Source organism: Dermacentor andersoni, chromosome 6, assembly GCF_023375885.2.
Source record: "Dermacentor andersoni chromosome 6, qqDerAnde1_hic_scaffold, whole genome shotgun sequence".
NCBI classification, from domain to species: Eukaryota; Metazoa; Arthropoda; class Arachnida; order Ixodida; family Ixodidae; genus Dermacentor; species Dermacentor andersoni.
This window is the reverse complement of record NC_092819.1, coordinates 170,828,501-170,839,610: the sequence shown is the minus strand read 5'-3', so window position 1 is coordinate 170,839,610 and position 11,110 is coordinate 170,828,501. Positions and strand designations below refer to the sequence as shown.

The window sequence follows — 11,110 nt, the reverse complement described above, 5'->3', positions numbered from 1 at the left end:
CGCTCCTGGCCTTGAATTCGTAGCAGCCAAAGTGCATAGGATCACTTTGTAGGGAAGCAGCATATTTAAAAGTTGTAAACAGTCTTGAATTTGGCAACGGTTAGGTGTTATTAATGGAGATTGTTGAAAAGGCATACAACAACTAGCAAAACGGTGTTGCTGATGATAATCAGTGCACAACTGCCAACTGCATATTAAAGGGAAGCTGAAGAGTGTGCCGAATTCAATAAGACGCTCGTATACGGATGCGGGAACCTTATAAACCATGCAGGTAAAACTTGGAGGGGGGGGGGGGACTTTTCACTTAGGAGTGACGTAATTGTCGGCTAAAGTTGCGCTGTCGCTCCACCCCCCCGTCAATCACTGCGCGCTGACGATGTCAGCGGAGACGGGAAACCGCGGCATAGTGACGTCAACACTGGTGTTCCGTTCCTTCGCAGTCACCGCGACCATGCCTGACCGTGCTTGTTTCTGCGTGCGTGGCGTCATAATCCGCTTCGCTCGACCCTGCATTCTTTTGTGTGTATGTAAAGCGGTAGTCAACGTGCTGCGCAGCATCAATTGAAGTGATGGGCCAATCATGCCCGCGTTCTGTGCAGCCTACGCTTGCACGAACACCAGTGGCCGCGACAATGTTGTCTGCTGCGAAACGAAATAAATTCAAGCGCCCGAGAACAACAGTGCTTGGAAAACAGTGATGGCAGGAACACCTATTAAAAGTGAAGTGTGTTTACAATGGCATCACTGATCTGCAAAAAGCTTTTGCATTCATGAATACATGCAAAGAAATAGTAACAAATTACAGTCGACGACTGATTTTTCGGACGCCTAATTTTTGGGACATGCTTGATTTTTCGGACTTTTTCCATGCCCCAGGACATAGCTCATAAAGTCAATGTATTATGTGGCTTAAAATTTCGGACACTCTAGGGAGGGCTGTTCGATTTTTCGGACTTCCAAGCGTCAGCCGGGCCAACTGCCGCGCATCTTGAGCTGTGTCGCCGCCATCTTGTTTGTTTATATTTTCATCCTGTAGTCTCGAAACTGGTGCTGGTCTTGCATGGCGGCTCCTCAGCTACTCGGACGCTGGGTTGAGGCTATATGCTAGCAGCTTCCGCAACAGCGTCACTGCCGTAACGCAATGCTTTTTTTTTCCTTTGTTCCTTCGATTGCCTGTTTGTGTTTGCCGGGCGTTGACAAGCTTAGCAGTAGCAAGCTACTGTGGCTCGCATTTGACTGAGTCGGCTTCAGTGCTTCAAGACGCTGTTTCCGGAACTTTTATTTTTTTGTGCAATGTAGCAGCACTCAACAAAGTCGGTGTGACAACTTCCCGACGACTGCGCTGTGTGTGCTACTTAGCCAAGCATGCTGATTCACAATGGAGAAGAAATCTATGTTGTTGTCGGCCTCGAGAGTTCCGATGAACCGAGGCAAGTACGCCACAATGCCGATGGCGAAGAAAGTGGCAATCATCAAGTTCGTCGAAGGTGGACGATCACAGGCAGGTGTCGCAAAAGAGTTTAAAATTTCCAAACATACTCTTTCGGACTACATGAAAAACAAGCAAAAGATTTTGGAGGCAGCGGGAAGTCTACTGGGTGTCGTCAGAAAAATGTAAGCCAAGGCACCTATCGAAAGCTCGAGGAGGTCCTCCTTGTTTGGCTGAAGTCAACAGTGACGAGCAAAGCCGTCTCCGGTGCCCTCCTCAAACAGAAAGCCGAGACAATGGCGCTTCAGATGCGCATTGAGGGATTTAAGGTCAGCGATCGCTGGCTAAAACATCAAAAAGCGTGCTGATCTCAGTTTTATGGAACTGTGTGGCGAAAGTGCAGCTGTTGACCTGAGCGTTGTTGCCGACTACCGCTGTGAAAAGCTGCAGTCGTTCTTACGGGAGTACTCGCCGGACCACATATTCAATTGCGGCGAGACCGGACTTTTTTTAAGCTTATGCCAGAGAAGACACTTTCCATGGTGGAAAACACAGTAAGGAACGAGTTACTGTTTTGGTCGGCAGCAGTATGTCGGGGACAGAAAAAGTGCAAATGCTCGTCATCGGCAAGTCGAAAGCTCCGAGGTGCTTTAAAGGCGTAAAGTACCTGTCTGTCTTGTACGAGGTGGACAAGGAGGCATGGATAATACAGCAGTTTTTTGAAAGCTATGTGAGAAAACTAGATCATAAATTTGATCTAGAAGGCCGCAAAGTTTTGTTGTTTGTCGACAACTGCGCTGCACACGGGCACATAAACAACTTGCGTAGTTTTAGTGGAACGAAAGTCTGTGGGAGATATCGAGAAAAAAAAATTTTTTTTCTCTCTCTCGAAGTCTGTGTGAGTCGAGTTCTTACCCCCAAACACGACAAGTATCCTACAGCCGATGAACCAAGGCGTGATACGCAACCTGAAGGTGAAGTATCGGTCACGCTTGCTTTCGCGTGTGGCGTTGTACCTCGACAGTGGAAAAGCCTACTCTGTTGATTTGCTTGGAGCACTGAGCATGCTCGCTGATGCGTGGAAGTCGGTGGCCACCCACAACGCTGCGCAACTGCTTCCACCATGCGGGATTTGTGTTGAATGGCGACTCGGCTTTCTTGGACTAGGATAGTGTCGTCGAGCAGCTGTCTGGCAGTGAGCACCTCAGCGACAACCTTCGCACTGCAGGCGTCAAAATTCCCTCGACCGTTTCGTTTTCGGAGTTCACGGACGTGGACAGCGAGTTGGAACTGTGCGCAGGGCTCACAGATGAATAAATCATTCGCCAAGTGCTTGCAGAGTCCGAGAGCGACGACGACTCGCATGCAGCAGCGCAGCCGACCTAAGTTGAGCTCATGCAAGCAATCGCAACTCTTTCGTCGGCTTACGGCGACATGACAACTCTTGCCAAAATTCAGGCGGACCTGCTTGCAAGCAAGCGAAGCATGGTTCAGAAGATCATTAATCACTTTTTCCAACCTCTAACTCAATCGTGAGCAATAAATTGAGTTTTTGGGGGGCACGTTTGTTTTTTCGGACTGCCTGATTTTTCTTACATTTTCGCGGTCCCTTGAGGGTCCAAAAAATCTGTCGTCAACCGTACCAAATGCAGGTTAGCTTGATACATTTTATAGGCGTGCAGCACGTGTGCTACAACCAGCCCTGCAGTTTGGCCTACGTAGTTACTGTATATGGCCACAGAATGAGTGAGAGGATGACTTGCTGCTAGCAGGCTTTCTAAACGCAGCTCGAGAAGGTCGGGACAACGAACACACAAAGACGGGGACGAGTGCAGATAGACAGATGGTAACTCAGATAGACAGATGGTAACTGGTCTTGGAAGACGTTATGAATACATGAAGTCGCCCAAACCTGGATTTTGATTTACTGCTAGATCCTTCGTGTTAGCACGCTGAATGGAAGGTGCATGTTTATCTCCCACCCTTGATGCCGGTTTTGTCGCAAAGCACCATGAATTTTCTATTCGCACATGTGTTGTGAAACAGCCTGCATGCAGCTACCATAACACAGTGCAAGTTTAAAGTATGCATGTGTTGGAAAGCTGGCGCACGCCAGGACGCTGCACTCCCCCTTCTCTCGCAGACAGAGAGAAACGGACCGTCCGGTTACGAGTAGCGTGCAGATGCTGCGATGATGAAGGTCACTACACACGCTACAAAAGCCGGGAAAGTTTTCCCCCGTTTAAACCGTCTGGGTAGATTGCCGACAGATTTGGGGCAGTGCACAAAGAGCGCATCCCCGCTTACGTTCCACGAAGAGGCATGCAAGAACATAACACTACAGTTGTTTGCCCGGAAATGAACCTACTGAATCGCTGAATGCACCACCAGTTCAACCTACCTACCTGCCTATTTTTGTTCTTTTTAATTAAAGAGTAATCTAAAGTGAATGCGGAGTTTATATGGATTGATGAGAAATAATCTGCAATGATGCGAGCACGGGTTCTAAATCCACTGAAATCTTGTACTGCCATCTGTGGCCTTCCATTCGGCAATGTTGGTGCAGGCTGGTGAACACTGGGTGCAGTGAGGGGCTGTACATTGGGAGGGCATGGGTCACGCAGAATTCTGCTGAGGTTGTGAAGCGCCGCACACGCAGTGATAACTACAAGTGTAGTGTGTGTTTGAATTTGCAGCTTCATCTGAAGGCACGGAAACCTCCTCTTCCATATTCCAAACACACGTTCCACGCTGTTTCTTGTTTTTGCTTGTGACTTGTACCTGAAAAAAATAGCTGCATTATTTTTCTTTGCCGTGAAAACATTAAGAGAAAGAGAGGCGATCAATTGCTCTTGATGTAATATAAACAGTGCTTTGTCTTTCTTTGCTTGACGCATTTTGCCTTTCAGTGATGAGCTCTTGAAATGAATTGCGAGAACATTATTGAAAAGTGAGCTAATAAAAAGTGTTTCAATTCTGTGTTGGCTTTTGTCTAGTCTTGCATGTTCAAATATGTTGCTTTGCACGCAAGAAGCTTTTCGACCATTTTTGCAGGACACTTTCTTCTTGAAAATAATTCTGATATTCTGCAGCACTGCTTCATAGAAATTAGCTAGCTTGCCTGTACTCTGGGCTGCCTTGGTCAGGATCCTTGAGTGGAGTCATGAGGTATGGCCTGCAGGCATAGCCCATATCTCCGAGAAGAATGCCGGGGACGACACCAGTCTCGTAGAGAACTCTCGCACGGCTGCTGTAGAAAATTCTGCTATCATGGGCAGACCCTGGCCAGCTGGCCACTACATCATAAAATTGTAGGTTAGGGCCCGTGATGCCCTGCAAAACAGCAACTTTCGTTAATAAGGGCGGTAGGTATCCAAAATGTACTTGCACATGGAGAAATTCTGTACAGGTAAGCATTTTATGGTGGCATCACATTCTTACCGACAGACTGGTTGACTTTTTTTGTCGTAAGTAAATATGAGCGTTACTGTAAAGCTCCACAGTAACGGTCATATTGATTGCGCAAAATGCGCGAATACACTTGTTGAAACCACAGTGGTAAAACAAAAGCGGGTGCTCCAATAATCCTGTTCTTGTAATAGTGTAGCTCTGTGATAGAGTTATGCAGTGGAATCTCGATTACATGATCATGATTGATACGAATTTTTGAGTCGTCCCGGCCCAAGTACATTAGCTTAAGAACGTGCTAAATTTCAGATTTTGCGAACCGCTTGTAGCGCGCTGGGTGATCCGAAGAGCCGAGTCGTCGTGTGATTTGCGGTACGTGCGAGCGTGAATAATTAACGAACGCGTACATATGCTTCCCCAAATTTCATGCCGCAATCTTCGCCGCATAACAGCACTATATTCCGACAAAGTTGACTTTAGCAATTACATGTACCCTTGCCGAATTTTCAGGCGTGCTTGTTCTCGTTACATTCCGTTACATTGTGGTTAATAACCTACTGATATTTTTTTTATGTCCCTAAAAATACACACACAATCGAGATTACACTGAGTGAAAACATAAAGGGTTATATACTGGCGGCGCTGTGATTTCATCGGAACTACGACATTACGATGCTGAGGACAACGTTGCCGGTTCAAAGTGCTGGTCACGGCACTTGCATTTTAATGAGGGGCAAGACGTTGGTGCAGATTCGGGTTAGCAAATTCGAAACATCGACAACTGTCGTTGCACAGATGTACACTGGCGGTGTGAAACCGCGTCGTAAATGATTCGGGTGGTTTACTTGGTGTTACGTCTGTTACATTTACAGAGTCGTACTACCAGCGGCATACTGTACCGCTTCTGTTTGCATTTCGGTATTTGAAATGGGCACTCAACTGAACATTTATCGAGAAATATCTTTTCCGGTTGCGGTAAACCTCCGCGTGGTCACCACCAGGGCTCTTAATTGGCACATGGGTGCAGTCAACGCACCCGCTGACACCGGGAAACTTGCCTAGCTTATAGAATTCGCTCATCACACCGCTCATTTACGAAGCGGCAGGGAACTTCACAAGCGCAGTGAACAGGCTTCTGGCGATCATGGTACATACACGCTCGATGACCCGGGAGACCGTCGGCTGGGAAACATTCACGAGGTCCCCGGTCACAATTTGAAATGTGCCTGCTCCATAGAACCGCAGTGTGAGAAGGAGCTGCAGGAGAGGCGGCACAGGGAACCCACGTCCGTCGGTGTGTTCCCGCAGAGGCAGCATTGCGAGCAGCTGCTGCACGGCACTTTTACTGAATCGGAATCGGCACAAAAACTCGTCGTCGTTGTAAAGCTCCATGGGATTTAAGCGATTCCTGACTACTCGACGCGGCGGCGATGCGTATTCGAAGGCTGCTCCAGTCGATATTTCTTCGTGGCGATCCAGGTAGCCAACAAACTCCTCGAAGTCGTCCATCGCCGCCATTTTGTTTGTGTACAAGAGAGCGTTAAGGTAGGTCAGAGGCTACCTTAACCGAGCCTTACTTATCACGACCATAAGTACGAGAAAAGTTCTGCGTTAAGTACAAGGTCGGTTCTTGAAACGCGTTAAGGGCTGTTCACTGACTTAAGTCATAAGCATAAGTATAAGTTTGGTTTGTGAATACGGCGGTTAGAGTAACATTCTTTTTTTTTTTTTTAATCTCCTTCGGAACGCTAGCCCATGCCGGAGCGGGCCAGCCGCTCGTGCCTCGTGTAGACGCGAGCGTCTACGTCATCTCGTGCGACGCCGATGCTGCTGCCGCTACAAATGAATCCGACGAAAGCAGCCCGACAGCTCGCCCGCCTGCGGATCAAGAGCCAGCAGCGTACCGACAGCCGGCACTACAGCCTCCGACGGTGCTACGTCGAGTACCAGGCCGGTGACCGTGTTTGGGGTTGGACCCTGATACGCCGACGAGGACTCAGTGAGAAACTATTGCGACGTTATTTCGGACCCTACAAGATCATCCGACGTATTGGCGAACTGGACTATAAGGTCGCGCGAGAGGGCATTTCGCGTTCATACCGGCAGTGCGCACCTTCTGAAGTGGTCCACGCGGTGCGTCTTAAGCACTTTTACGCGCGCTGACGAAGTTCCTTATATTGGTATTTGTTTGCTACGTGTCTTTTTGTTTATTACTTTCGTTTGTTTGCAACATCGGGCCGATGTTTTTAAGAGGGGGGTATTGACACGTGTGCTTGTTTTATCGGGCGGCCACGTTTCGCCGCCTAAGAAATGTTATCGGATAGCGCAGCACGCGCCTACATTTATCGGAAGTTTCTGGAATGTTATCGATGGTTCCATCTGCTGTAAGGTCACCAAAACTTGTGTAATCTGATCACACGTATGCGTGACGCGAATAGTGTAGAACTTTGTGGAAGACACGCGGGTCCCAGCGATTACTGTGGAACGTTCGACGACTGATATATAAAAGCTGACGCGCTGGGCCCGCTAATCAGGTTTTGGCGATCGGCGACTGTGGTTGCCGCTGTCGCAGTTCTTTAAGTGTAGTGTGGGCACAGGCTCGCCCAATAAAAGTGAGTTTCGTCTTTCACAGTATTGCTACTGTGTTCTTTACACGTCACTACCACGTGACAATCTGAGCCATGAAGCAAGTGCTCGAATTCTTCATTGGCTTGAGTTCTTAGCCGTGTCTGCACATTCGTCGGAGCCTTCCTGCACGCTCACATCTTCTCCACTGGCCTGGTTGGCCAAGCATAAGGTTAGGTCGTTGCACATGGGGGATCTGTGCTCGCAGCAGTTGTTTTGAACACTGGCCCCCTTCCACTAGCTTCGAAGCTATAGACGATGAATAACGCATATTACATAATGTTTTCAAGTGATTATTTATTTACATGTACTTGACATGTACTGCCATTTTGCAAAGCAAGATATTGCAGGAGTGATCGCAATTGTATGCGGAAAAAAGGAAAACCTAAAACAATCAATCGTTGCATCACTCTTTGGTCAGTTATTGCTGAAATCTGCAGCCAAGAATAAGCGTTTCAATAGGCCCTGAACGTGATGCACAAATGGTGTGCTCAGATAGGGTTTAAAAATTACATATCCAAGACGACGTGTCAGTAGCGGTCGAGTATGGCCACCGTATAATGGCGCTCCGGCCTCCTCAATTATTTCTGGTTCAGCACCTACACCCCGTGTACTCGGCCTTGAAGTGGATGCCTCCGGATATGCGGGAATATGGGTTAAGAATGCAAAGCAAAAGGCCGCAGAAACGATACACTTGACATGTGGGATTGCGAAATGTGGCGGAGCCAGCTCCGACATGGCTGGCCGTCTTGCCCGCTCTTTACTGCAACCACTACTCGTCTATAAGGCCCAGTTTTATCATCCCGCGAAGACAGAATGGGCTCGCCTTCAGACGATTAATCATGAAGCCATGCGGCTAATAACGGGAATACCACGTCTCACTCCGCTGGCGACTCCACATTCCGAGTCCCAACTCAACAGTATCCAAGAACTGGTGCGCCAACGTCGATGCGCGCGCGCCCTTAAGCCATCAAAGTTTCGCTCGGCTGCCGCATTTGCCTGGTACATGGGACGTGAAATACACTATCCAGCTTCTACGACAATCGATATAGCTCCGTGGAACAGGGCACAATTAAGTGACAATAAGCATCTTGGTCGTCTGTATAGCCCGGTTCATCGCCAGGCTAGTTTCCAGCCTTCGTACCCCCGATGACAATCAAGAGGATGTGATTCTCGTAGAGTACACTGTTGCCAGTGTTGACGCCACCATAATTCCCACACGTCTCGTATCTCCGTCGATAAGAGAGGCAGGCCAGACGTGCTCGTATGTTGCCGATCCCGCACCGCCGGCCTCTTTTGCCGCTGTTGCCGCCATACATCATGGCGTAGCTGCGTTGCTCCCTCTGTTGAAGCTGCTCGGCTTTCTCAGCTGATCAATCGCACGGACTCGACTCAAGCCATCCCCTAAATACGTAGAAAATGTCAGTCCACTCTATGCTAAGATACCATTCATCGCCTTGCTGTCACTACGAATATCGTGATGCGCGTTCAGTGGGTGGTTCGAGCAGCCCTGCCGGGTCTCCTTGAAGCAGATTTGGCAAGTTACCCAGAGATTATAACGTACCCACTTCTGGGAGTTTTACGTCACTCTTCCTAGCCTGTGAATTGTCTCCCGGTGAGCCGTGCTCGAACACCGTAGTCAGTGCTCATTGCGTCGTCATGAAGCGCGCTGGGTACCGCGGGCGTTGCTCTCTGAAGAGCCCTTTTGTCCTCATCAACCCTTTTTGTATAGTTTCATTGTTCCTGTCTCACCTATAATTAAACCAGTTAAGTTTGCCTTTGGCTCCTGGTCATTCATCGCAGCAACAGTCTTCGCAAGTTACTCGCCGTAGTCGCTTTGTGGCTATGGTGTTGGGCTGCTAAGCACGAGGTCACGGGATCGAATCCTCGCCACGGCGACTGCACTTCGATGGGGGGCAAAACGCGAAAGCACCCGTGTGCTTAGATTCAGGTGCATGTTAAAGAGCCCCAGGTGGTCGAAATTTCTGGAGTCATTCACTACAGCGTGCATGATAATCGGATCGTGCATTTGGTACGTAAAACGTAAAACTCCGTGATTTAATTGAATTATTTTCGGAAACTGGTTTGGTTCAACTCGGCTTGCCGGACGGAATGCCCTTCACACGTCGCAGCTAGGTCTTTTCCTGTCAGGATGGGCTCAATTACCTTGGCGTTGAAAGGATCGCAGTCGCTGTGCGGGTCGAAGAATTGGAAGAAGTCTTCTCGTGCACAACAACATGGTAGGAGAAGACTTCTTCCAATTCTTCGACCCGCGCAGCGACTGCGACCCTTTCAACGCCAAGGTAATTGAGCCCATCCTGACAGGAAAAGTGTTCTAAAATACTGAAGGCACCAGAACTTGACCTCGGCATGTGCATTGGCATAGCGACAGGTAGCTGCAGCGTCATGACGTCAGATCTATGTGGCATCGGGTCCGCAATTAAGCGGTGTGTCCCAAACGAAGTTCGCTCCCCCTGCTTTCACCACGCACTCAACTCTTTATGTATATCATCGCGCGTTCAAGGCGTCAGGAGCGCAATAGGGATTATGAAGGAGATAATTTCCTTCTTGAACGCTTTACGTCAAGGAAATATGGCGCTTCGCAAGAGGAGATGGGTCGAGCGACACGACAGTGTCATCCAGTTTCGAGGCGCACTTGGCTCGTGACTAAAGCTCTCGGCACCCTCGCCGAGTAGAAAGAACTGCAATGCGCTGCAAAACCGAGGACGCTCCCGGTCGCTGCTGGGGATGGCGAGAATAAAATGGCGATAGTTTGCCTCTGTGACTTATTGGCGCACACACTCGCATTGAGCTATTGTAACTGCTCAGAGGTTTTTACGCCTCTTTATGAGCAAACTGTCGCTATGGCAGACGATTTTGAAAGAGAGCTGCGGTTCCCTCACTTCACGAAGAGACAGACCCACAGGTGTAAGACTCTGGTGCTCGATTCAGAAAGTTTCTTCGGGATGTCTTGTTGGCAGATCTCAAATGAAGATTTTTGGAGTCTGCGGGCTCTTCGTTTTTATGCCGTCTCAGCTGTATACTGTGACGTCTGAAGAAGAGGCATAACTGTTAACGGAGATTCCTGAGTGGTATGTCTCACTCATTGGAAGGCATGTCCCAGCAGCTTCACGTGTTATTGAACCCGAACTACGGCTATGGGGAGAAAATGGAAGCACGAATCCGAACCAGGACCGGACATACCTTCGACTGCTGTTGAAGCGCTCTACATATGCGACGGTCCAACCTTCCCTTTGATCAAGATAGTTCTTCACATACTGGTCACTCCTCCTATCAGCGTGGCCAGTGCCAAAATGTCCTTCTCCGCACTCCGTCGCATAAAAACTTGGCTGCAGTAACAAAAGAACCCGCCTGACCACCTGGCTTTGCTACATACGCGAGAAGGCATCCCCGTTGACTAGAGAGCTTTGGCAGTGCCGTATTGCCGTACGGCATTACTTTCCCCTACTAGCCTAACGAGATGACCACACGCATTTTAGCTGCGTCTCCCGCTCGATGCATACGGTAATGTGATAATGATGATAGTGGCTAATTTCTAGGCTTTGCAGAATAGAATATCTATGCCGTGAGCTGGAAATATTAATTTTGGCGAATAATAGAAAGCTTTAGCTTGTTCATGCACACATT

The 11,110-nt window shown here is 48.7% G+C and overlaps 1 pseudogene; it reads right to left on the bottom strand.

Moving 5' to 3' along the window:
• Positions 1–2,855: 2,855 nt before the first annotated feature.
• On the bottom strand, positions 2,856–7,109 carry LOC129382588 (putative nuclease HARBI1; annotated as a pseudogene).
• Positions 7,110–11,110: the final 4,001 nt, after the last annotated feature.